Genomic DNA, 27,541 nt, shown 5'->3' with positions numbered 1-27,541 from the left:
TGCCTGATATCAAGATCCCATTTCACGATTTCAACCCTTCTGCTGCTCTTTCATCAAGTCATTTGCCTTTTTTAATTGGTCTGCTATTTTCCCTAGATTAGATAGGAATTAAGGAATCTCCATAGACAAATTTACCCTTTCCCTCAATTCATCTACTCACTGGCCTGATCAATGTATTAGAGTGTCAGTTCCTTATCATAATCTGAGTTGGATGCGGGGGGGGGGGGATCTATTAGCCTCACTGTACCTTCTCAGCATTTCTGTAAACTGCTCCAGTCCTTATCCAAAATACCTTTGCTGCCCATTGCCCCAGTAATGGACCTACCTGTTCTCAGTAGTCAATGGCACACATATGTTTGAACAGTCACCAAGACTAAGCCATCTTTTGTGGCTTCCACAAAACAAAACCAGCTGCCTCTTTTGATGGAAATGACCATCTTCCTCAAAAGACTCATACTGAAATGTCATTCCATGGGTCTAATTCCCCCCGTCAATGTTTTTGCATACATACATATGATGCAGTGACATGTACAGCAAAATGACCAGTGTCCAAGGTCCAAGCATTTAGAAGGTAGAGACTAACCCCAAACCAGAAGACAGGGTAGAATCAATATTATGGCATGATCTAGTTTCTTCCCTCTATTTCTCTCCAGTAATGGTATTCAAATATATTACATTTGGTTTTAACACCTCACACATTCATATTTCCTACCTAGAAGCTGATCCTCCAACTGAAAGGTCCTTGTGGTGAGGCTAAAGCTATCACCTCAAGAAGTTATACTTACTGTGACCGTGAGGCCAAGATAACTCTTCACCCAAATGGCTTGGAAAAGTCTTGGTGCTTCAGCATCCCGTTCTTGTCTACCAGATGCTGGTAGCAGAAGTCCCTCATTTTCTGGGCATCTTCAGAGAATTGGATTTGCTTTAGTTATTCCACAATCAATCTTCTCTGCTATTGCAAGCATGGCTACATATATCTGTGAATAATCTGCAGCCAGCACATCAAGTCCTTTTGTGTACTTTAGCTTCTCTCTACCCAATTAGAGATTATCCCACAGCCATTGGACTGTTGCCAGTGCCACACAAGCAAGGTGTGTCAATTTACTTCTTGGCCTGTTCTCACAAACCTCAAGTCCAAAAGGAAAAGTCCACAAGGGATGTCAGTTGTTGAACTAATCAGTGTTGCTGTACATTTTTCTGTATTCTCTCCTTGATGTCAAGAACTGGCTTTTTATTGCCACCATCGGTCCAGCAACAACTACAGCCACATCTGAGTGGCTCATTGCTGCCACTGGTCATCTATCTAGAACATACTCTAGAAAAGCAGTCAGACAGCAAACGTTCAATAAAAATTTTCATGTCCAGCAGGGAAGGTACTGGCTGCAGTCATCCTGTGCAGACCCCAAGTGAAACAGCAAATTCAATATTCTAGATAGAAAAACTGTGGTAGATGTTGTAGGGAAAGATGTCATGAGTGAATCATTCAACAGGCCTTTGTAACTGGGAGCTGTCTTCTGTTCTGGTATACTTTTTAAAATTCTCAATCACCAATTAACAAAATATTTCTTAATTCTAACAAAAATTCAGCCCTTCTAGAAGAGAAGTCTTGGTAAAGAGGTTCCCTCAGAAGATATGGTTCCATTTAAGTACCAGAAATGTACCATCTATATTAAAAGATGCATTTTGCAGCTAATTAGCAACTTCTTCTGTAACAGTTATAGTGAAGACATGCAGGACCCGGAAGATCTTGAAATGAGTCCTTATAAGACATTTTTTGATACTTTTACATTTTTTATTTGAAAAAAAATGATAGGGATTTTATTAAATATATAGTCCTAAATAAGGTTGCACTGTATCTTATATGATAACATGAATCAGTCACTGTCTTCAGTGGAACTGATTGTGATGAACTAAGTTAAAAATTAGTTTAAGTGCTTTTCTGGATCAGGGCCTAAGTCTCTGATCCTCACACACCCATCATTTCCGACCATCAGAGAAGTCCAAAATTAACAGCCACAGAGGTTATATCTCATTCTTTGGGAATAAGTTGCAAGCTTTCCAAAATTCTGTTTCTGTGATATAACGTATACTCCTTACTCCAGAGAAGAAGTCCAATTTTAAAACTGACCTAACAAACCTACAGGCATGGCCAATGGAATCTGAACCAAAAAGCAAGGCAAAACTCTCAGTTCTATAGTGATTATTTTTTGTACTCAGGAGCACCCAAGATCACCATCAGAAATTAGGTTCTTGTTGTGCTAAGTACAATCTATACTTAGAACAAAGAATGTTTACTTAATAGCCTAGATTTAAATATTCAGGCTTATACTAGTGGCTGACAATAGCACCCTTAGAGAAAGAGTTTCTCCATTTCTTCATAAAATTCAAATATATATGTATCTCTTGTTTCCATTATGAGGTTGCATTGTTTAATAAAACTGAAGTCTGTTTTCTAAACTCTAAATATAAAATCTTTTGATCAAGCTATCAAACAATTCAACAACTGCAAATACAAAAAACCTATACAGAACTAAAGAATGAGCACTAACAACAATTGTTCAAAAAATCAGGGAGTTACAAAGTAGGCAATTGCAAAGGACACTCGCAAACTAGCCACAATGTAACTGAAGCAGCAATATATGTTACTGGTGCTGAACACTTCAGGTCTTGCCAGAACAATCATGAGCGACAACCAAATCATACAACTTCAGTGTTGTCTAACCAGCATCAAACAGAAAATGGTGTCACAACCATCTGCAGTACAGTCTGTCTCAAAGACATGAGAAAAAAAAACCACCCAAGGAAAAAAAAAAATAAAAAGGAAAAGCGGGATAGGAAAAAACCTAGGCTTCTGGTTGGTGAAAGCTTTCAAAGTCACTTCTATGCTTTTGAAGAAAGACAAAAATGCATTGTCATCTGTCAAGCGGAACAAATAGGACCTTAGTGATTCAGTAACAGTTGCACTCTCTTGGCAGATATTAGCTTGTTTAAGGCAGGGAAGATCAAAGGAAGTAACTGGATGCCAACAGAAAAAAAGAAAAAAAAAAAGGAAAAAAAAGGTCAAAGTTATTTATTATTTCAGCATTCCCCTATCTTTATTTGTTCTTCCACCATTTTCATTGTTTTGTGCAACAAGATGGAGGTCTTCCTGAAACAGAGCAGTCAATAATTTAATGCAATGGTTCTTTTGCAATACAGGCTTTCCTATAAGTTCAGAAACCCATGAGAGCAATAGGTTTCCTATTCCTAAGGGTGTGTGAAATACACGGTTCCACATACTCATTTAGCACAATGGTCTACAGGCCACAGAAAAAGTTATTAGCTATTAGTATGAATGAGAAAAACAGAAAGAATGAACAGCAATCATTGGCATTAGAGATGTCCAACATAAGAATATTGATATTTGACTTGATTTGAAACTATAGGAAAACCAGAGTTAGTATTAACTAGTTGCCATTTTTCCAAAGCAGTGAGGTTACAGCTGCAAACACTGCTATCACAGACTCTTACACTTGTGGTAAATTAATTTAAATTTTTTAAGTATTTTTTTTTTCCTGAAAAATATCAAGAAATTTGAGTCCTTATTGTGTAACTAAGGGATAGGATTATTCCTAATAATTCCTAAATGAGATCTTGCCATAATCAAAACCTCAGCAATGCATCACTTGTGCAACATAACAGAGGGAAAGGGCAGATCTGTACTATGTAAAGTCAACTGATACATAGACTCCCAAGCTATCTTTACATGTCTGAGCGCTGGAATGTGAAGAAAGACTGCTGCTAGCATGGTCCCATGCTCTGGATGACCATCCCCTGTCTCACAGATGGCATAACACCAATATGGTTATATTGCTTTGTATACCAAGTTACTGTCTTTGTACTTTGTAATACGTGAACTAATTCAGGCAGTAATATTGCACGATTCTTTCTACTACACTTCTTCAAATAGGATAGGTATGCTTGGAAAGGCCTCTTGACAGGGAACAAAAATGCTCAGAAGTGTAGACTCTCCACTGTATTGATTCTCCTCTCCTGAGTACAAATAGTCCTGGCATCATTAGACCTATATGGACTGGTGACACACTACAGCCCAGAACCAATGTGGTGACAGGGGTAATGGCAACCAGGAAGGCTGGAGCCCCTACAAGGAGGTGAACATGCAGAGGCCAGTGTCAGCCACCCTTATCAGAGGTGGCTGAGCAATAAAGAGGTGACAATGAAGATGCTGAAAGCGTCTTCCTCAGGGAAGTACTGCCTTTAGTAAGCTACAGGTAGATGAAACTCCAGGCTGCTTCTATTCTAGTGAAAATATGACATACCTGCAGACTTTCTGCAGTTGTACTATTAACTGTTGCAATACTCCCTGGAATAAGTTTAGAGTAGTGCTGTTTGGCACATGCCAAACTATTCCTGAGCTTGAGACATTAAAAAATTACAGGACCATTCTCATTATTTATTTTGCATCCATCCACCACTTCATGGAAACTATTAGCACAGACGCAAACTATTCCAGGACAATTGGTCCAGCTGCCTGGGAATAATCTTGGGTGTATTTGATTTATGTTTATAGCTAAAGCCCCTGGATTTTAAGTTTCATCCAAAAGATTGGTTTGCAACCTGCTTGTTAGGTGCCAAAGTTCAAGAGCAATGCAGACTGTTAAAGCCTGGGCATGCCTCACTCCCAGCAGCATCAGCCTGACTTAAGCATGCACAGTGAGTCACTGGGCACTTCTGACCCGAAATGGTCAAGGGACCATTTGCAAGGCACAGAGGAAACAGATCCCTGTTTCAGTGTTCAGGGAATTCAACTTCCTGAAAGCCAGCCTGGAAAGTCAATCTTTCATGCTTGTCAGGATTTTAAAAAGACTAGTTTTGCAATACAGCGCAAGTGATTTAGCAGTGAACTGTTGACAAAAGTCATGGTATCCCTCCTCCTGCCTTTGCATTCCCACCTCTTTCCATGTTTCCTGTCTGGAGACTGACATTAACAAAAAGCTTTGGTTGTTTTCTGAAAGGTAAGTATCGTACTGGTGCAGCTCTTGAGCCAGCTCAGGAGAAGCTGCAAGAGCACACGGCCAGAGTGAAGAGGGAGACCGCCTTGTTCAGCAGCAGCTAACCCTTAGATTAATTTAAAAGTGCACTCAAAGAGAACAAGCCAAAGCAGAAAGGATTCAAACTGCCAAAGGGCAATCTGTCCACCACACGTTCAGATTGGTCATGAAGAAATTGAATCAAATACACCATGGATTACATACACCTGTTACACGGCTTATTTATTTTCTATTATCTGTATTATACTATAGTGTCCTTAACAAACAATTTTGTTTTATCTAAAGATTCAATGTTTGTAAAAGAAAAGATGGTCCCTCCTTAAGGATCAAGAAGTATTTTGCTTTTCACAGGTTTTTATGAGGATGTTCAGTTCTTTTTTTTTTCCACATTTCTATGTAAAAAAACCAAGCAGCAAGGTAAACCACTTTTAAATGGGACTTCTAAATATTTTTAATTGGCCAACATTGAAAAAGAATAATATACATAATTACTACTAAAATTATTTGACTCAATTCCACAGTGACACTGAGTCCTGATTTTTTTTTTACTAAGTGACACTGATGCCTGATTTTTTTTTTTTTTTACTAGAAGAGAAATATATCTAGAATATCTACTATTTAATTTTAAAAAGTGAAATAAAGCATATTGTTGATTTCAATAACTAATAATTACAGGTTGAGTGACAGAAAGATCAAAAATTGTTCATCCAAAATATTAAGAATATTAAGACATTTTTTTTCTTCAGAGTTAAAGGTAGTTCCACATAGGATTAAAAAGGCTGTTGGAAACAAAATACTACAGCTGACAGATCAACACTTTGCTCTAATATAGCAGTATTCCTGTACGCCTATATTTCTATTTTTTCAGAGAAAGATTCAATATGAGTAGATCAAATTACAAGAATATTCATTATCATACTACCATTGAAAGCCTGCATCTGCTACTGAAGGAGAAAAATACTTGTCCTTGCTCTCCACCATCATACGGTCACTGCTTATTAACCGAAAGAGCTCCAAAGATGTCATATGAACTCCAGTCTGCAAAATCTGTGCTACCCAGAAAGCACATGCATAATACCCATGACTACTCACTGAGGACTGCTTCTATGCTTTTACCAGCAATCCCTGCAATATGTTTTAGCATTCCAAATAACAGTATGAGTATTACATAGCATTCTAATTCTACCTAAATAACAGTTTGTGCACTAAAATGTACCCCAACAAAAATCCCCACATTTCAGTCTTCAGATATTAAAAACTGCTAGAATGCCTTTTCTTAGGTAGTCTGGGTCCTGACCCATAGCATACATCAATAAATCATTTGGAAGCAGATGAAAGTTACTCTTTCCATGCAAAATTTTATCCTCCAGTATTCACAGTTCTAGTCTGGATGAAAATTAGTTTGTATTCTTTTACAAATGTTTCAGTGAACTATTTTTGAGAGACTGATCCACTGAATGTCTGTGTGTGGTTCTGAAATATATCCACCGACAGAATGATTTTAGGGCACGTACCTGAAATTTACCTGAATAGGTGTTTTTCTTGAGCTTATACCATAAATCAGTTTTATCAGTTTTAGAAATGAGACACAAGTTAAACTCGTTCACATTATGTAATTTCAATATGCTTAACAATATTACAGCAGTTTTAAGTCAAGTGTAGATGCTATGTATACTCGGAGACTGCAATGGTTGTCAGGTTGTATTTTGGGCAATACACAAAAATGATTGCTTATCAGTCCACTGATGACTTGTAAAGATATCACCAACTTCACTGTGTGGGACCAATGCTCCAAAAATATCCAGCATATAATTTTATTGGTGGAAATTCTTGTTTCACCGTTTCAGACACAGCTTATTTTCCCAGGCAGTTCAACCCTCTCTTCCCCGTGTAGTATTCTTAACTTGCTGTTCATTGTTCATGATCAAATAACATAAAACATACTCTTACGTGAAAAATAAAAGCACTATGAAAAATCTAATTCTGCTCTGTGACAAAACAGAAATGTATGCTGAATGCAGATGGTTACTTCTTTTATCTGAGGTATCCAAACCGCAGAAAACTGCCCTTGATAAAAGTGAAGGGACTTTATCTAAACTTAAGAAGTAACTGACAAATTTGCATGGTGAGCATGACTGTGTCCTCAGTTAAATCAATTAATAAATGATCCCTGTAAAGTTAATAGGATTATCCAGGAATACATTTTCAACAGTGCTATGTTAACATAATATGACCCTTCTTATTAAAAGAAAAAAAAAAATCCGCTGGTAGGTAGTATCACTTTATCCTATTTCTGCTTTGAAATGTTGATTCTGAGGAAATACAAGAGCAAATGCTGTTACAGAGCCTCACTGACAGAATTAACAACTAATTTTGTGACAAGAATCTCTCAATGATTGCTTACATTCTACAAATCTAAGCAAAACACACCCTAAAAGATCGTGTAGCAGCAATGTCTGAACTCCAGCAAAGTTGAATGATTTTTATTTTTTCAAGTGCTCGGTTTTTCTGCTTTGAAGGAACTGTCATTTATTTTAACCTCCCATATATTGTCAGTAATGGCTAGGGATATGCTATAACACCTCTATCCAAGAACATTTGACTTTTTTCACTCTCATGGATGGAAGTCCATGAAGGAAAAGAGAATATCCTTACCATTTTAAACACATTCTAGATAAACTTGTTCATTTTACAGAGCAGCGACAAAATGTACCCATTTGCACTTTACGCTCTCTTCCTTTAATAGATACAGCAAATTTCAAATCATATTTGGCAAAAATAAAACAGGCTTTCTATCAAAGCCCATCATATTTCAAGGAAAGGTTTAGAGGCAGCAACTACCTAATCCTATAGTATGTTATTTATTTCTACCTAAATATGTTAAAAACCATCAACAGAGAGTTGAGTACTTGAAAGAAATTTACAGCTACAAACATTGTAATAAATAAAACAGGGCCTGAAGCTCAGTTAGCACTCTACAAAAATCCTGAAAATAGCCAAAGCCTTCTAAAGTACTATTTTTTTCACCCTTTCTAAAAACCCCCAAACATGCTGATCTTGCAATAGCGTTTGCAAGCCAACACATCTGGCCTACACTGGACAGATATGAGGGCATGAGATCCAAGCAGCTGAGCCATTTACTTCATATCTTAGGTAAGTTACTTAATAGCTTCATGTCACCAGCTTCCTTTCTCCTAAGGCAAAGCAGCTTCATCAAGACATCCTTACTGATTGAAACTACCACATGACCAACTTGAAGTGTGAAGTATTTTCGCAGGTAAAGTTTCACAGGCTCACATTTCTTAAACATGTAATGTGGAAAGAATCAATTAGAAGAGAACAGTGTGAACAATCCCAGTATGAAACTTTAGATATTATAATCTGATCTCAGAGATATGGAAGCACAGGTAGCATCACAGAAATCAGCCTCCAGAAGAAGAGGTTACTGCCTTCAAGACAGAAATGGTAGGAACATTAATTTTGATCAAAATTGAGGCCTGATCATCTCCCAGAAGCTGAAGGCTTGAAAACACTATCAAAGTTATGCATCTTTCTGCTCATTTGAAGAGATGATATCTGCAGCTAAGTGGCTAGTAATGCCTGTCCCAGCATCATCTCATTTGCTTTCCAGAATCTTTGAATTCCACAGGAACTCCTTTTTTAATTCTAGCTACATACTCAGGTCTTGCTCCATTGACAGCCTGTCACTAGGTAATTATATATTATGCTGATAGAAAAATTAATCTCTTGAATAACCCACATTTTAAGGGAAACCAGAAGAAGTCAGCACTTTTAGATGTGAACAGAGTCAAAAAACATCGCAAAATTTTTGTATGTGTAACAGATTTAGAGCAGTTTCAACATGTTAAAATGTTATTCAATAGTCTTAGATTTCCATATCTAAAAGTTTACAAACAATTTTTTTTTTCCTTCAAAGTTCTGGATCAGCTTATAATGCCAAAGATAGACTTCTGAATCTACAAATTTTTGGCTTTGTTACATCACTGTCTTGTACTGACGAGAAGTCTGAAGAAATAAGTGAGGAGAGCCAGCCTGCATATGTGGCTTCCTCAGCACTACTTAAAGTAATAGTCAAGCCAATCCGTAATACCTTTGTTTTACTGACTTCCAAATATTCTTCCAAAAACCTCAAAATTGTATCCTTTCCTGAGTTATAATACCAGGTCAAGTTAGTAGTCCTTGCTTTTGGGACTACAGAAGTTCCTTCAGAGCCATGAAAAAATACCATACAATCCATACAGTTAACAATCTGTTATACCTAACACTTAACAACAGTCCTTTTCAGCACAAACCAGTAGCTTAAATGTAACCATTTCATGTCATTTGGGTCACTCTAGGATACCCAAGGCACTACATGAGGCTCGCATATATAACTAGGTAGTTAGAGGAGACCTATGATCTCTAAAGCAGTTATGTGTCGGCCATTGTGCTTCTATTGTTTTATATATATATGTGTGTGCGTGTGTGTGTATACACACACCTATAGTATGTGTGTGTATATATGTATATATATGCATGTATATATATATGGTATATGTATGTGTATATATGTGTATATCAGTAGTTGCACAATGGCCCATATTTATACATACATATGTGTGTATACCTCTAAGAGGTCTGTTTGGGGGGACATAAGCTATAAATTTTCTACTCATGCCCTTTTTACATTTATAAAGCAAACAGCAAAAGATGAGTCTAAATAATTTGCCAGTATAGCTTATCCATAAACATAGGCAAAAGTGTTACTTATTATAGAAGTTCACTCACCTTAAGAATCTCTCTACCAGCATGATAAAAGGCTTTCCTTTATCTTTCATTACGTATATCTTTCATTATGTATATCTTTCAGGTGAAGTGTGACCTGCTATGTTCAGAGTCTGATATAGGCAATGCAGATTGTGTTTCCATTTGGCATTAAGGTCTTTCTTCTAGTATATGCTTTATTACCACTTCCTGTAGGGAACTACAAATAAATTTTAAATACGTTATTCATATTTAACTTCTACCCCATATAAATTAAAGACAGCTTTTGTAAACATGAATTCATCATAGTACCTATCCACCTTTAAAAAAAAGGATAGTAACAGTTAAGTATTTTCAAGAATGCTTTGGTTTCTGAAAGAGATATATCCACTATTAACTTTCCAAAGAGAACTTGTATTCTTCTTGTATTATCAACACATTTTACTTTAAAAATAGCAAATTTTGATAATGTTAAAATTGAAATTTGGCATAGAGCTCTCTTCTGTGGACTTTTCATTTCACAAATCAAAGGCAGAATAAAAGCATTAATTTTCCTTTTCCAGGCTACTGTCAATGTTTTGCATTGAATTATTCACACTGATTCATATTTTCTTTGGAGACTTCCTGATCGTCTACAACTGACTGAAAGACCTGATATTCAAACCAAACTACAAGAAAGTTTAATCACTCTACCAGTTCTCCAAAACTGATACAAGCATAGTGTTGGAGACACCAAGGAGGCTCAGATCTACTAACCTTACATGATTCAAAATCAGTATATGAAGGCATGTGAATATCTGACATACAAAGGTAGCGCTTTGTGGAAAAGTAAAACGCTGACTAGTTGAAAACTGATACCTAAATTTGAAACCTTTACTCAATAATGTCTAAATGGGCCTGCAGAACTAATTACAAGAGCACAACTAGCTAGAAACAGAACAGACTGAGGTGACTGGAAGTGGACTGGAGGAGATGTGAAATATCTAATAGCCACATTGGTCCAGATCCAGGATCCCTGTAGCCCTGTAATCCTGTCTTCAGCAGCAGCGGCTACAAATGGATGCTCAGTGAAGAGAAAGAACAGGACAAGTAAATATCATATTTCTCCTATATATTCTCCTAGCTTCTGTTTTCTGCTCACAGGATTTGCTGAGCCTAATCCAGTTATCTATTCAACAAACCTCAATGGAACTATCTTCCAAGTTGTTTTAATTCTCCCTTCAAACTGTACAAACTGTTTGGATCCATAACAACCTTTGTCAGGGAATCACAAATCCCTACTGCCTTCAGAAATTACCTCCTTTTGCTTGTTCTGAATCTGGTTTCTTGAAGCTTCACTGCATGGTCTAAGGGTCATTGTCTTTTTGGAAAAACTACTTAACACTCAGTCCCTATCTTTCTCTTCATTAAGTCAAAAACTGGAATCCAAAAAGACCCATCAAACCAACTCTGAAGACCCCTGGAGGAATCTAGAGTCATTAAACATCTATCCCCCTGCTTTATCGCAAAGTCCTGGCTATGATTGCTTTTCTCCTTTGGTACAACACTGAAGCTGTCCTCCCTTCGCAGCCGGGTGCCCAGTTCCATGACTAAGGCAGGCTGGGGTATGAAAAAGAGGCAGAACAGCATTAAAATTCTCTATGGACAATTTGCAAGGAGTGCTCTGAGCATGTCTAACACTTACAGCAATACACTAAAAGAAAGCTTAACAAAAGTTATTTGCTTATTTGATTTTATTTCATTTTTAAGTGATGAAAGTATGAATAGAAACAAGACTGTAGCCTGGTGGTTAGAAATTTCACTGGGGAAAATAAAAACTTGCATTTTGGTCCTGCTCCCAGAACTATTTGTGCTTTACTCAAAGTCTGCTTTCATATAAAGCTCACAAAATAAGTTTTAGATGAACACTTTAATGTGCAACCTCAGGAATACAGGAAGACTAGTGATTTATCTTGGGGTCTATTTAAGCTCAAACAGCTTCATGCAAAGTATACATGCTATGGAGACTCCATAGCACCAAGAGAGAAAAACAAGCTCAGAACCCTACTGGGGACAGGGAACACAGCCATCCCTTGCCATCATTAAGGCAAAGTTTCTGCCTGTGAAAGAGACAGCATCTGGAAAAAAGCTCATTAGATCACTAGATCAAAATCATTAGATACAAAACAAGATTTATACTTCTCATAACCCTCTCTGGACCCATCCTTCCTTGAACACATATCTAAGCGTGAGGTCAAACAAAGAGTTTCCGCATTCTCATTATAGTCCTAGATGACAATGATACTAACACATGCAACTCTTCCGTGCAAAACATAGGAAGGCAATTACAGAGTGTTCTCATATTTTCCGGGCAAAGGGGTTAAGGTATTACGTTTACATGAATTACAGTTCTCCAACTGAAAAACAGAAACTATTTTTCACCAGAATATTTACCCTCACTAATGACTAGCTTCCTGCCAAATTTTCAACTAATGGTTATTTTTATGCCTAAACTACCAGGATAACTTTAATATTTTGGTGAGCGACAAAACCAAAGGAATTCTCAAGCAAATCTGCCACATCACTAAGAGCTTAGCTTAGTTTTATATTTGTACATGTAATTGCAAACCTTGGTTGATATATCATAAAAGCAGTACTCCAGTACTGTAATACTTTGAAAAACAATGGCTAGCTTGCTGCTAGTTTATTTACTTATCCTCACTAAAAGTAGGCTGCAGTAATTCATAAAAAACTTTCATGCATGACCCTTTTGTGCGTGCCACATCCAAAATTTTTCACTTCCCTATGTCCCAATCTCGTATACATCCTATATGTGCATAATACCCCATCCAATCTCACAGTACAATTTATATGCTAGCACTAAACAGTACTTGGAACTGTTTATAAACACTAAATGTCAGGAATATTTTTCATTATACAACACAGGAAAGTTGCAGGGTTTGTCCAACACATACCAATTTAGTAACAAAGCAGGCTGAAACATAGAAAAGAGATAATGGTTTCTAGTTTCTTGGTCTATGTGGGTTTCCTCATTGAACATCATCCATCAATAAAGTGTATGACTCAAAGGCCACTACTACATACAATGTAATTTTGCAGGATCTGAAATTCTAACAAAACTAAGAAATCTGGAGCTGAAAAAAGGCAACTTCTGAAAACCAAAAACTATTCAATAGATATTCCTGCCAGCCAACTCTGCAATCTTTGCTGCTCAGAGTTGGTAAATATCAATGGAAATGCTTCCTGTTAAACAGAAATAAAAGCATAGGAGAAGATACCACTGTACTATAACCCAGTCATCTCAGCATTTCACTGGAGGATCTGCAGCTGAACCATACGAAACTACACTAAGAAGTGGTAGGATTAGTCAAAATAGCCTGAGAGCCACTCTAAGTGGTTTAATAATAAAATAAAAAATATTTTCCCCTAAGACATATTTTCCAATTGTGCAATTTTCTTCTTGTGGCTACTTAGCAACAGCAGTCATTTTCCATACAGGAATCCTCCTGGTACACTGAAAGAGCCCCAGGCAAACTACCATATACAATATTCTTTATTCTGAATGCACAAGTGGAAAAAAGAAAAAAGGAAAAAAAGAAAAGTACTGAGTTCAAAATAATACTTTGTTGTTTGGCAATTGTTACAAAATAACTTTTGCCTATACTCCAGCCACAATTTTAACTTATTAATAATAATTGGCTTTTCTCAATATATAAAAAAAGAAATTCTAAAAATCTGCAAATCACTGACATCATCCCTCACCACAGCATTCAGCCAGGTTGGGAGCCACCATGCAGTTCAATAGCTCTGCAACCATTTCAGATAACATTTTCTACCATCCTAGTTGGAATAAGTGATTCAACATCAAAAATATTGGACATTTGCCTTCCCTAGTGTGTCTAAGGATACCAGGAGCAATAGTACTTTGGGAACAAAAATTGAATGTTTATAAAACTTAATGTAGACAGAACCATACCACTTCATCATCTAAATATACATATTGCAAGTTAAAATCCATTTCTGGTTCATTATAATTTAGTAGCATTGTGGTTACTCAAAGTTGCTAATTAAAATCTGGCTGTACTGTTTAAGCTCCATCTGTTCTCTCTTCCTCTGTTACCCTGTTGGAAGATTGATTGGAATATTCATATCCACAAGAGTAAATCATGTCCTGTAAAGATCGGTATCTGATAAATACAAGAAGGGGTGCAGAAAAAAAGGAAAGGTGTACTGCTACTGTGTAATGACTACGAACACAGTTTAGCAAAATCTTTAAGCTTGTGCATAAGCTTCTGTGAAAACTCTTTAAAGCTGTTATCAAGGTTTGAAACTGATAAAACAGAGATCCTGCACTCTTAGACTTCCCAGATTTCAAGTAATTTTTTGTCTTTGTTTTTCAACTTTTCAACATTTTCTAAAATCATAGACAAATGAAACAGTATTTTCTGTGCTGGTATACTTCGAGCACTCTTCTCAATCCTTCATGCTGTTTCCCTGTTTCAACATCCAAGGATTATATTAGCTCTTTTTGTCACAATATTGCACAGGCAGATCACGGTCGCTTGGTTCCCTCAACGCTCTTTCCAGAACCATTGTTTCCTGAGACACAGAATAAGATTATAATAAATGTGCAAATACGACATTCACTTGGCTTATTCTATGATTCACGCTCAAGGTCCTGCTTCCCTGATGGGCTGCAGTGAAGTACTTCTAATCTCATTCCCGGGATCACTGCTGGAATAGTCCAACTAGCTCAGGGCAAGGACTGCAAATTCTGCTGTTTCCCAGGAAACACAAGCACAGCTGACAGCCCCATTTGTTGTAGGGTTCCCTTTAGATAGACAGCATGTATACATACTCAGTTTAGTTTTCCCCTTCCAGAGTAGCTCTGTTACCCTGAACCCAGAAGGACTTGCATCTTGTTCACCTGCAATCAGGCAAAAAAATGCACGTCTTATCACTCAGGTGCACTGGTACAACTCTCTCATTATCCAGGACATAAAAGATGTTAAGAATTGTGCCTCAGTGCCGCGTGGGTGGCAGGAGTCCCAGCACTATGTGGTATGGATGCAATCATCCACTCTAGAGAAGACTAACTTTGAGTTAGTTCATTGGTATGGTCCACAAAGATAATATGAGAACAACCTAAGGGCTTATCTACTTTTATTTACTCAGATGGATCATTGTACAGTCCAGTACAAATAAACAATTTTACACGGAGGAATACTGCTGCTACTCCAAAACATCTAGGTGAATGAAGAGTTTCTTGCATGCTAATTAAAGCCTAGTGAAAAGGGGATAAAAAGAGCATTCGCAATCAGATTGAACAAGCTTCTCTACAAATATGTTTGCTTCTCCTTCACTACGAGTCACTGTAGATAGGCAAATTGATTACCATACTCCTTTCCTGGCCTAACTCACTAACTCTCTGAAGGGTTTGCAGGCTTTTACTTTGAAGACTATACTAAAGCATTATTGTCACAATGATACCTCAATGACTAAGAGAGAATTGGGACATGCAAAAATTTGCCCAGAATTTATGCTTTCAGCAGCCAAAGTAGTGTATTACTGCTACAGTGCCCCTGGAATCAGCATTTATGACAGAGCATTATGACTAGTGGTAAAAATCAATGTTGAGAATGGAAAGCATATGTGCAACAGCACATTGCTTTAAGCTAATTCATTCTGATCCCTTTGAAGACAATAGTAGTTTGGCTTCAAACTTAAATTAGAACTTTTTAAGACCTTAAAAACGAAGACTAGGAAACAACTCAGGAACTAGCAATCTTGGTTATAAAAGTAGTCCATTTGAATGAGAAAAAGAACATTCTCTAGAAAAACTGCAAAAGGGAGGAATTTGTATAACAGCTGGCACTCACTGAATATACGTCATCACCACTACCACTTGAAGTACAAATTCAGGGGGAAAAACAACCAAAACAAAAACCAAACAAACAATAAAACCCCTTAGACACATTTATCCACTCAGAATAAATGTAGAACAGTTGTTCTAGGATAAAATCCCATGTTATTTAAGCCAAATCAGAATAAGGTAGTTTTACTAGGGTGGGCAGGAATTAAGTAGGGAAGATCACCCATTAAAAAGCTTTAATGAAATGAACGATGACAACTATTTCAGTTAGCTTTCCTAGTGTAGTCAAATTTGCAGAAAATACAACATAGTAGAGTGTTCTGAGGGTGATCCACTGGAGGAAAGCAATGAAGCAGAAAGTGGTATGCCCTGGAGCAGTAGAGTTATAAATTAAAAAAAAAAAAAAGCCATAAGATGAGCTATTTTGTATAGGAAAATGGGCAGCTGTCCAAATTAGGAATAGGTAGATGTAAATCACCTGTGCTTACCTTTGATTTCACCACTGGAAAAGTTGTCTTGGAGTATTTAGTTGTAGGATATTGTTATCACAGTGTATTGCAGGAAATCTGAATGTTGTAAAGATGTTTTTTAAAATCAGTATAAGGACAGAAATTATTACAAAATTTGAGAAATCATTTCAGGACTAAGCTATCAAACTAATTGCTATGGCTCTGCCAGTCGTATATTCTAACAATAATGGATGTTAACTTTCATTTGGACAGGGCAGGGAGGGGCTAAGTGATAGATAACCACTTATTAACGACAAGTCTGGTTTGTAAGAGGAACCTCCTACATACAGAATAAATAAATTTCAACCTCTAAGAATATTGGTCTGAAGCGACAGCAAATTTGAAGTAAAAAACCCTTAGTAAATACATTGTATAATGTACCCTTTTCCAGTGGTTCCAAAAGAGAAAGCAAATATTAACAAGCATAAAAGGTAGACCTCATAGAGGAGGGTAGTCAGCCAACATATTTGGATATGTGCCAAGAGTCTGAGATGAAAAGAGGAATAAAAAGTAAGAATTTGTGCAGATTTTGAGCTGTTGAGTGAGCAATGAGATCAGAAAGCTTTGTGTTTTCTGCATTAGATGACTGTTGGTCCGAAACAGACTGAAGCCTATACTTTTTTCTCACTCAACACTTTCAATGGGTTTTGGCAGATACTTCTGCCCAATGACAATACTGAATTAACACCATGTATAATATCACTTGGAAGGGTATTTTTTACCAGTGAACACCATTTTGAAACTGCCTCTTTAATGGAAATAAACGTCTAAATTCTGGAGCACAGTAGTAATAACTGTTGTTAGCAGTAATGTCGACCTTATGGTTTAGAGGGAAATAGAGTAGCCATCCATGGCTCTTAAGAGAAAGATAATTGGCACAAGTGTACTAGCCTAACTGGCCTCTGACAAATAAAGTCTCTGAGGTAGAAATTGCTGTGGGAGACCCTGGAACTTCCGTCCTCTGAAACAAGAGGCCACCTTCATTCTCATAGTTCACGAGTGTGGTTCATTAAGGCAGGAGAATAAATAAATAAATAAATAAACAAACAACACGTACCTTACTTGCAGATGTCTGCCTATAGCACCCTTTCCACAACAATACTATTATTCTTATTTGCAAAGCTCTAGCATTTGAAATTGTTTTAAGAATGGTGTTATGAAGCTTACACAGACAGAAGTCTAGTCTGACAGTATGACTTGTTTCTCTTGCAACCATGTTTTGAGCACAGTGTACTGACTTGTTTTCCTTCATGTCAAAATTAGGAGGTTCTACCATTTTCTACCTTCCTTCACTACCAGTCACTAAAACTTGGCAGTCCAGCTCTTTGTTACCCTATTCGTCTTCCAGGCCACCCCTTATTCACACTGCTAGTAATACATAGGAAAAGAAAGATACTGGCACTAACTCAGGAAGCCTCCGAGCTGCAAACTGCTGGATGCTGGAAGATTATTCTTGGGGAAATATTATCATAAATTGATTCTATTCTTATATCCTTAAATATGCATCCACTTTTACCACAGGACATCATGCTACATAAACATTTGATCTGACCCAGTGTAGCCATTCTTTTGTTCTTGGAGTTCATTCGAATCAAACTGTTTGCTTAGCCTAATATACTACTTAACTTCTGTTTCAGAGATGAAATCAAATGTCTTTGATCTCATGGATTATAGGACAGCAAGGTCTAAGCAGACCACATCTTACATATGTGAGAAAAGTAGTTCAGAAACGTTCTACATCCATTGATGAAAACACATAGGAGAATAGCATTTTTTAAAAGCCAAGTATATGGGCAAGAATTAGCAAGGTTATATGATGTATTTTTAACTAGTTTATCAAAACCAGAGAAATCTGAAACTAGAGGGGAAACATGCCACTAAGTCTCTGTATCATCCACAGAATTCAGTCTTGCAGATATACCCTTGTAAACACTGTTCTCCTTGGAGCACAGGAAGAGTCTTCCCTCTAGCTGAATATTTTGTAGAAACCAGACATGTTCGCACAAGGTCCTGAGGCACTTCCTGGAGAGAAACTTCTCTAAAGCAAGAGTAAAGAAATTCTTCTGGAAACATTTAAAAGCTGCAGACTACTTCCAAGTGATTATTACCAGGAGCAAAAAAGTTTTGCAAAACTTGCATGCAATCATAAAGGGCAGAAACAATGCCACAAAAGCAAGAGTATCGCTCAATACAGACTTAATTTCTGAGGGCCTAGCTAAACCCAGTCTTGATTACAGTAACTCATTTCCACAGCTACAGGTGACAGGCAGCCCAAAGTGACCCACGGTCATAATGACATTCTCACATTCAAGAGGACAGAAGACATAACTGCTTCATGTTTGCAAACAGTGCTGAACACTATGATTAAAATTAAACAAGGGCAAGTGCTAAGTTAAGAGAAGTGAAATCAGGGGCATAACAATACACAGCTACATGAGCCCTTGAGCACAGGAAAGCAAAATGGCAGCCCATCATAAGCGTTGCCTTTATACAGCTAACAGGACAGACACAGGTCCAAACTGGGGGCTCCTCAGCCATGAACATACCATAGGACAGGAGCACAAACACCTCACAACTAAAAGGGCTGATCTAGCCCACAAAAGCTCCGGCAAAATTAACACTTACTTGTCCTTTTTGACTTATCTAAATAAGTGTTCATGATATATTCACTACCGTGATGTCTGGACATCTTTTAAAATGTCCATGCTGACCCAAGCCGTATTTTACTTCTCTCTCCTATTCTCTGTCCTAAATTTCTCTTCTTGTGTCTGATAACTCTGTCTTCCACATTACTTTTTTCCCAAGCATTCAGCAGTATGTTCCTCACCCACAATAAAAAAGGGGGAAAGGAGTAAAGGATAAGAACTAGTAGAAGAGTTATACTTTCTCCCTGGAAAATAGGAAGTAACTGCATCACTTAAATGAAAGCAAAGAGGGACTGGATTGAAAAAAATGGCAGACCACAGATACCCCTCCTGGGGGATAACTCCTTAGGGCACCCAGCAGCACAGAGCAAACTTTCTATTATCCCACAGGTTCTTAGAAAATGAATCCGCATGGATTCCTGCCCATTACTTAGCAAATCCTACAGATTACCCTAAAACATGCACAGGTGTTATTTGCATGAGTAAGACACGGTGGTGGAAATGGAGCTAAAAATATATCCATCTTTCCGTCTATCACTGCAGAATATCTAGTTGTATAACTGGCTGGAAGTCAGAAAGAAGCTTGGGCAAATTATTTTCATATCTGACATCTAAGAGTCATGAGAAAAGATGACAGTCAGTGTGCATCAGGAGGTAGTGAAGCATTAAGATGAATAGACTGTAGGCAGTACTGGTAATATTGGGAAGAAACTTCATAAGCTTTAGTAACCAAATAGTGACCATAATCCTACCAAAGGCAAGAGAGTTGTATTTTTATTTCTATATTTTAAACGGATCGAGATTAATTAAAGAAATAAGAGAAGTTAAAGACAAATCAAGTTAGCTTTTGGTGGTGTAATTCCATTTTCTCTCTGTAGGTGTTCTTCTGACCTTGTTTGCCTGAGTAGCAAGCTTTCCTTTTACCCTTCAGGCCCTTTGTCAGCTTCTTCTCTTTCCTAAGTTATCATAATTCTTTCTGACCTGTAGTAAAATCTCAGACATTTGTGCAGCAATAAGATGATGTTACTAACAAGAAGTTTCTAAGACTATAGAGGTAGGAAAAGAAGAGATCATTTCAGAATGAGAAGACCCATGCTGAATAGCATGTTATCACTTTCCTGCCAGATACAAAAAGGTGACTGGAGTTTTGCTGTCTCTGCACGTTAGAAAAGCATAGGGGGTGGGGATTTTTTTTAATTTTTTTTTTTTTCCTCCTTAAAACATGTCTCCTAAGCCAGGGGTCCATGGAAATTCAGAGCAGTATTTCTGAGACACAGGGTGGTTAGGAAACATTCACATATATTTTTATGCACTTAAATATCATTCTCCTTAAGTGCCTGAGAGTTTTCCTAGAAATTAACTGCATTTGATCCTTTCTTTTTCACCCTATCAGTTTCCACATGCAAGATGATGAAATGCCATTTCACCAGATCACAATGCCCAAGATAACACCAGCTTTAAAAGCAGGTGAACTTTTCTCACATTTTGACCCATTTTTAATCTCTGACCTGATTAAATCATTGAATGTCATATATATATTGTCATATTGTCTGAAAAATGCAGATAATGCATGATTCTAAGAAAGAGGAATAGCTGAACTGAGACAGAGATAAAATATAAGTTCCTATGAAACAAGTTGAGGACCAGGATTTCAATGGTGGCATTCCCTGAATGCTCACAGTATTCTGCTCAGAATCAGAAAGAGAGGTGGAGTACCAAGATTTATACCTACTTCAGAATATGGCTAAAAGAACAGTGATTCAGATTCATTAGGAATTAGGGCTTCTTCCTCCAAAAAGGAGTCTTCAGCTGAAGAAAACAGGAAACAAGCTGCTGATGCTTAAAACTAAGAAAGAAGATTATGAGTAAGCTTTTAAACAAAAAAGAAAAGACCAATGCGGAAAAAGATACTACACCATACAAGGTAACACGTCTGTTACAGATGAAGATAAGAAAATTCAGCGCGGTAAGTATCAGTGGATGGAAGCAGTCAAGCAGGCAACAGCAAACAATCTGTGACTTTCAACAGAGCGCTATGAGAGCAAAAAAGTTGGTACTTGTGCTTCCACATGAATGCTGGAAGGCATAACAAATATGACGGAACTGCAATATCTAGCCCTAAAAATGAAGGCATGGACATCCTGGGTGTATCGGAAACTTAGTGTATCACCCGTGATGCTAGCATGCAAAATATACAGGAAAAAGTAGAGCAACCAACTCCATCAGAAGCAGATAGAGTACCTCTGTATGTTAAAGAGAGCCTAATCAAAACAAACAGATGAGCTAAGTATCTCAAAAAATAGCATAGACTCTACAGGGATTGAAATATCAGGCCTAAGCAGGAAGGGATGAGTCTGAGTCTAGCAACTGGAATGACGACATAGTTTCTGATTGCTTAGGGACATGAGGCAACATGTGCAGAAAATGTGATAATGTCAGATTTTAGCTATCTCTATGTAGGTAAATAAAATGTATCAGGATATAATACAATGACCAAATAAAAGATATCCTTAATTATTGTTGCATGGAGCAAATAGTTAGATAGTCCACAATAAAAGATGTAGTGCATGACTTGGTTCAAAAATATTGCAGAATGGAAGAGCCCTTCTATAACAGCAAGCATAGCATGCCTAGGTTCAACATCTTTGCAGAGGTATGAAAATCTAAATATCCCCCACAATTGTCATCAGCCTCAAAAGGACATAAAATAAAGAGTCACATTAAAAACCCACAGGGAGAGCTGAGAATTAAATCCTTAGAAGTCGCTACTTGAGAACATCAAGTATAAGCATCTACGCTTACTTTGCTTTTGATTTCCTAAAATACAGTTTCACAGCTGAGAGAATACTTTAATGTCAATGGACAAAACACATTGTTTCCCAGGCAATGTGCTGGAACATGTGCCAACAGACATTGTCTGACACACTAAGGAGTGTTGTGATATCTGCCATTAAATATGACATTGGATGACAAAAAAAAAAAAAAAACCACTTTCCTTATTCTCATACAAAACAGCACTCCAAAAATAAACGGAAAGAGGAAGGCAAGCAACATGTATAGAATAACCACAACAGGCACACTATTCTTTTAAAAATATCCTCAAAATTTCCTCTTGACTTGGAGTTGAAAAAAACTACAGTCACCAAGAATTTATTTCAAACTGCTCTCTAGTTTCCCTCTTCTATTCCCGGGTCAAACCAGGAGGAAAAAAAAGCCCCCAAAACACTAAGATACCCAGATGAGGCAGTTCAGTTCTCCAGGAAAGTAATGCATTTATACCATGTTCAGATACATATGGTAACCAATAACAGAAAACATCAGCTTTTAGATAATCTGGTGGTGACTTAAAATTGACCCTTCAAAGAAAAATCATTTTGGATATAATAACAATAATATATTTTGTCTAACAAAGGACCTATAAGAAGCAACTTGTATTCAGACTAAAGACAGTTAAATTGTAACACTGAATGTAGCTAATACTGTTTGCATTCAGGGGATAAGGACATGCACAATCATCACAGGTCATGGTTTGCACACTAGAAACCCTTTTTATGCCAATACAACAAGCAAAGTCAGACACAAATCATTTCTATAGAGATCAAGAGAGAAAATCTATCTAATCTTAGGTAACGGCTTCATGACAAACCCCTTCCATAACCATTTCTCCAGTCATTGCTACAGTCATCAGCCTAGGACTCTACTCCTAGAAGTATCATGCCTTTGTTTTTCCTTTGAAAGGTTAAAAAAAGAAAAAAGGCGACTAAAGGCAAACCCTTATGCAAAGAAAATACATGTGTTAGACTTACAAACCCAGCATGCAACACTGACTATATGCTTCTTGCTGCCTATTTTAAACCCGCAATGCCATGGTCAGCACTTTCCAATGTGCTGAGAGGCACACTGTCTTCAGCCAGCCTTTAGGTTGCCCATCTGACCCCGAGCAGAAGGTGGGATTTTGACAATGTGTTTCCTTTTCCTAATGCTTATTTTCTGGTTTGCAGGGTTCTTGGCCTTCCATTTTCTGGTAGCTCCTTCCTAAATCTAAGCCACTACTTTAGTAGGACCAGAACTGTTGGTCGGTTGCATGGTTCTCTGATCCAAGACTAAAATGAACACATACACACACTTCACAAACTTTAACTCACTTTTTTAGCTCTGTTCCCTGATCTGGATTACAGTACAGTTCAGCAGACAGTGGATCCTGCTCTACGGAAGGGGTGGCACAGTAGCTCTGAGAATCATCAGCAGGAGGGCAGGAATATCTGAAGCCAGCATTGCTAACAAACTCTTCATAGTGTGAAACCACTGCCTTACTTTTTTCGTGCAGTGTCAACATTCATGTACTGTGCCCATAGCCCTTTTGGTTGTAGTCCATTCATTTTTAAACAGGTAAATTAATTTTAGTATGTGAAAGGATATTAGCAACTAATTATTATTTTTATTACAGACATGCAAGTCTGTCAAGAACCTTTGGGGGGGAAAAAAAACAACTTTGCATAAACCTCTGTGTAAATACATACATACATGCACATCTGTATGCACACAAAGCTAGCAGGCATTATACATGTCTGGAGAACATGCTTGTCTACTACTTTGAAGACAGGAACGATATATGCATTTAATCCTGCACTGTTGGCAATGGGAAATAAAGAAATTATTATTTTAATGGCTGCCTTTTCAAATCAGTTGTATTACTTTCCAGCAGTCAGTAAAATAATGTGGCATATTAGAACAGGAAATCAGAAATTACGATAAAAGGGTAATTAAAACCTAAAGGTCCAGGACTTAATTTGTGCATTCTCAAATAACCACTTCTGGGAAAACGTGGCGTTGAAAAGAATTTGGCCCAGGTCTTACTACCTACAAACCATCTGTCTAATCAATTATTAGTTCATCAGAGACTCCAACACACAAACAAAAACAGATATGATTGGCTCTGTGTGAATTTACTGAAGTCTCCCTTGCACTCAGGCTATATGAACATTCATGTACACTATATCATCACTTTATAAAAAACTGATTAGACTCATACACTTTCTTGCTTCTTACATGTCTGAATGGTTAGTGCGGGAGAAAAGGAATAACAGGTGTTTGATCAACTAACTGCTTTTGAGAACATGTAATTCAAATAAATTAGTCTTGCCTAATATTTAAATGTAATAAAATTTATTTTCAAATAGTAAAGATTTGATTAAGGAGATCATTTTTTCAAAATCTCACCACTGTGAAAACAATGTAAAAAACACACATAAGCATTTTTTTCTTTCTTTAATATACTTATATATGTGGGGTTTATCTGGGAAATAAAATACTTCTCTCCCATTTCATTCCATGCTGCAAGTCCTCTCCCCTTAACAAACGAAATCATATGATCAGTATAAGGTTCATCATTTCCCAGGGCTGAACTCCCAGGCCTGAGCCCCATTTATCCATTCCCTCACTCAGATAAGATGCATATACATACAAATTGTACTAGAGATCCAAGGACCTGCCTAAAGCCAAATCAGGACATGCATACATACACACACCTTCTGCCACTGAAATAATTTCTTTAAGAAATGAAACACTCAGAATTCAGAACAGCAAGAAAATAAAAAATACAACAGGTTTAATGAGCCCTCTATATTGACTACTAAACCTACATAGATTATAATGCCTATACCTATAGCACCCCCTGGCCTCCAGAATTAAGGAAGTTGATGCAAAAATTGAGACTGCTATTCTTACAGAGAATTCTCAGGAACAAAATGAGAGAACAGTGAATTTTCATTGTGTGACCCTTTTGTCTCTATAGAGGAACACTGCAAAGTGATTTCTCTGGAGACTGCAATCCATAATATGCAATTCTACAAAATATAAAGGGGAAGACTTCTTCATCCAATCCAGAGACAGAGATCCTACTATGCACAGTTGACTGTTTTTCCACTCCTTAATTACAGGTAAGGTTGCAATAACAACTATAAAAAAGACAAATTAAGAATCTGTAGAGCTCCCTGATACACAACATTAAAATGTTCAGGATGATAGAAGGAACAGTGGGATTGAAAACCTAAATGCTTTGTCAAGTAAATTCTGTTTCTGATTCAATCACAGTGAGACTACAGAAAGCATTGCTATTTTTCCATTAGTAAAAGATGTTGCTAAGGGTACCCAAACAAACAAACAGGCAAGAGAAGAGAGGAAGAAAAAAAAAAACAAGCAAGGATGGCTGGAAATAAAAAAAAAAAAATCACAAGGTGTATAGAGAGTGCTTTCTTCTGAGGAGGAGTTTGATACAGAAGCTGTTTTCCAAACAACTAGAAATCTTTTAAAAAGTAGAGAGCCTTATAAAGATGAAAATAAACTGAAGACATAATGATAAAACATTCAAAGATGTGTCTGTGATGAACAGCTGTGCCCAGTAATACTCAGACAACAAGACTTCACATTACTATAGCACCACCAGCATGAAGTTTTCAAGAAATCTGTCAATATTCATTAATTAAAGGCATACCACAGCCACCTAGCGCTAGCCCTGCCTAAATTAACACACACACATACATATACATACATGTATGTGTATATATATAAATATATCCATTATAGAATGAAGCCTAAGTCTTTCACAATACTTGTTCAGACTCAGAGAAGGAAGCAGCTGTTCTCCAAAGGAAAAAAAAAGTTCCTTCAGAGGTATTTATAAAAATTGCAGCTTTGTGATTCACTTCTTTAACACAGATTTTGTGGCAGCTAGACTTACTTTGAAGTGAGAATAAGGTGCAGAAATTGAAGGCTGTTAAATTTAGCTTAATTTTCCTTTCGACTTCTTTGTACTGTCTGAAAACAATTTTGCAACCAAGACCATCTTTGAACCATGAAATTAATCAAAGTTTCCTGATCCATTCAAGACGTTGAAGAAGTTTCTGACTTTTTTCTCAAACTGAGCTGTTTGAACATTTCACTATTCTGGCTATGTTTCTCCTCCCTGCTCAAGACAACATGTGCAAACCTTCCTGCCACTCACATCAGTTGCAGAGGTGATGGAGCTGGTAGCTGCAGGCTCTAGGGAGACCTCCAAACGGTCTCTCCCTTCAGCAGACCCTGTCGTGGAGAGGAGCGAGGGCCATCCGTGAAGGAATCAGGGAGCAGCACACAGGCAGAGAGCTACCAGACGGGGCAGACAGTGGAGTCTTGCTCAGCAGTGTCACCAGCTGAGAAGGTGCAGTGAGAATGGAGGGGCAGCACAGAGGCTAAAGCCTGGAGGAAAGAAGACAGAGAGTGAAAAATAAAACAGATGGTGACAACGAGAAGGAAATAAGCAAGAGGAAAAAAGTGGTGACTATCAGCCAGCAGAGACTTCATCAGCAAAGGGACTAAAGAGTTTCCTCCCGAACAAGGCATCGACTGGTGACTGCAACCTTATGTTGTTGGAGAGAAATAGTCTGGAAACACACAACTAACAACGCTTCAGCCCGTGCATTACAGCTTGCATCAGCAAAGCTGAATACGCCCTCCAGCTAAGCCAGGCCAGAGTGCATCCCACCAGGGGAACTTACAGCGCTGGGAGCAGTTCAGCTGAGTCGGTGGTGAATTCTTCCTTCACTTGCCCCTGCTTCCAGGAAAAAGAAGGCTACAAAGATGGGCAACATCGCTTCAAGTTTTCTTTACGACCATTTGCTATGTTGCATTCTGCAGAAAGGGCAGGCTTGCCAGAAGACTGCAAGAAATCCTTCACTGGGATGGAGGAGTCCTGTGTGTCTTGTTTAGGCTATGCATCACATTGCCTTATAAACTGACCCACAGGTCGAAAACAAAACAAAACATAACACAGACAGGGGAGGTTTCTTTACCTCACAGGCTGAAACATCTGGATCAACTAAGACAACGAAGTTGTTGGTTCAAATATATACCATCAACAGAATGGAAAATCAACCTTCCTGTTCTCGTTGCCAAGCAAAAGTGAAGAAAATTGCTGAAAGCAAACAACCATGTTCTTTTATTAATATTTTATTTTAATTAAGGACTCCCAGAACAGGCTAACATCCTCCAAAGCTAACAGGCAACTTAAAGAGCTGACTTATTTTGCTATTTCAAATTAACAGCCATTCTAGTATGAACAGAACAGCTCTGTTATGAGGGAGGGAGGGAAGAAGGAGGGATGGGGAAGTAAGAGGAAAGGGAGGAAGAAGAGAAGGAGAAATGGAATTAAAAGAACCTGTCATCAAGTAGGAAATAATGTCAATGTTCTCATTTACCAAATAGGGGCAAGGTTCATGGCTTAGAGTTCATGAGTCTCAATGAATTTGCAAGAATCTATGAATTCTGACAATGCAGAACAGTGAATGCATTTTGTATTAGCTCTTCATTTCACCCATAGTATTCCTTCATGTCCCCACTGACTGCTTTTTTAAGATGGCAGTATCAACAGTTCCATGAAGGGAAAGGGAACATGTCACGAAAACATTATCAATCACTGTATCCACAGAGTTTTCCTAATTCCAATATTATAACCCCAAAGTTGTACTAGAAATAAGAAAAAGAAAAAAAATTAGGTGTTAATGACTGCATTCCTAATATTTCTAGATGTACACATCACTTCAAAAGTACAGATATTTTCTCAAGGTAGGCCATTTTAATACTAATATGACACTGTAAATGAATATAGTCCCACGAAGGGTAACTTTGATAATGTAAGTCATTCTTCAAAGCCATAAACCGTGG

General features: G+C 37.5%; 1 protein-coding gene across 1 annotated transcript in view; it reads right to left on the bottom strand.

Annotated features, from left to right (window-relative positions):
* Positions 1-26,070, bottom strand: part of ESR1 (estrogen receptor 1) — a 155,107-nt gene extending 129,037 nt beyond the window's left edge. The window contains 1 exon segment of the mRNA XM_009917072.2: positions 25,845-26,070. The gene's annotated coding sequence lies outside the window, so the exon portion shown is untranslated.
* Between the last annotated feature and the right edge of the window lie 1,471 nt (positions 26,071-27,541).

Source organism: Haliaeetus albicilla, chromosome 7 (genome assembly GCF_947461875.1).
Source record: "Haliaeetus albicilla chromosome 7, bHalAlb1.1, whole genome shotgun sequence".
Classification (NCBI taxonomy): Eukaryota; Metazoa; Chordata; class Aves; order Accipitriformes; family Accipitridae; genus Haliaeetus; species Haliaeetus albicilla.
This window is presented reverse-complemented; position numbering and strand designations above follow the sequence as displayed.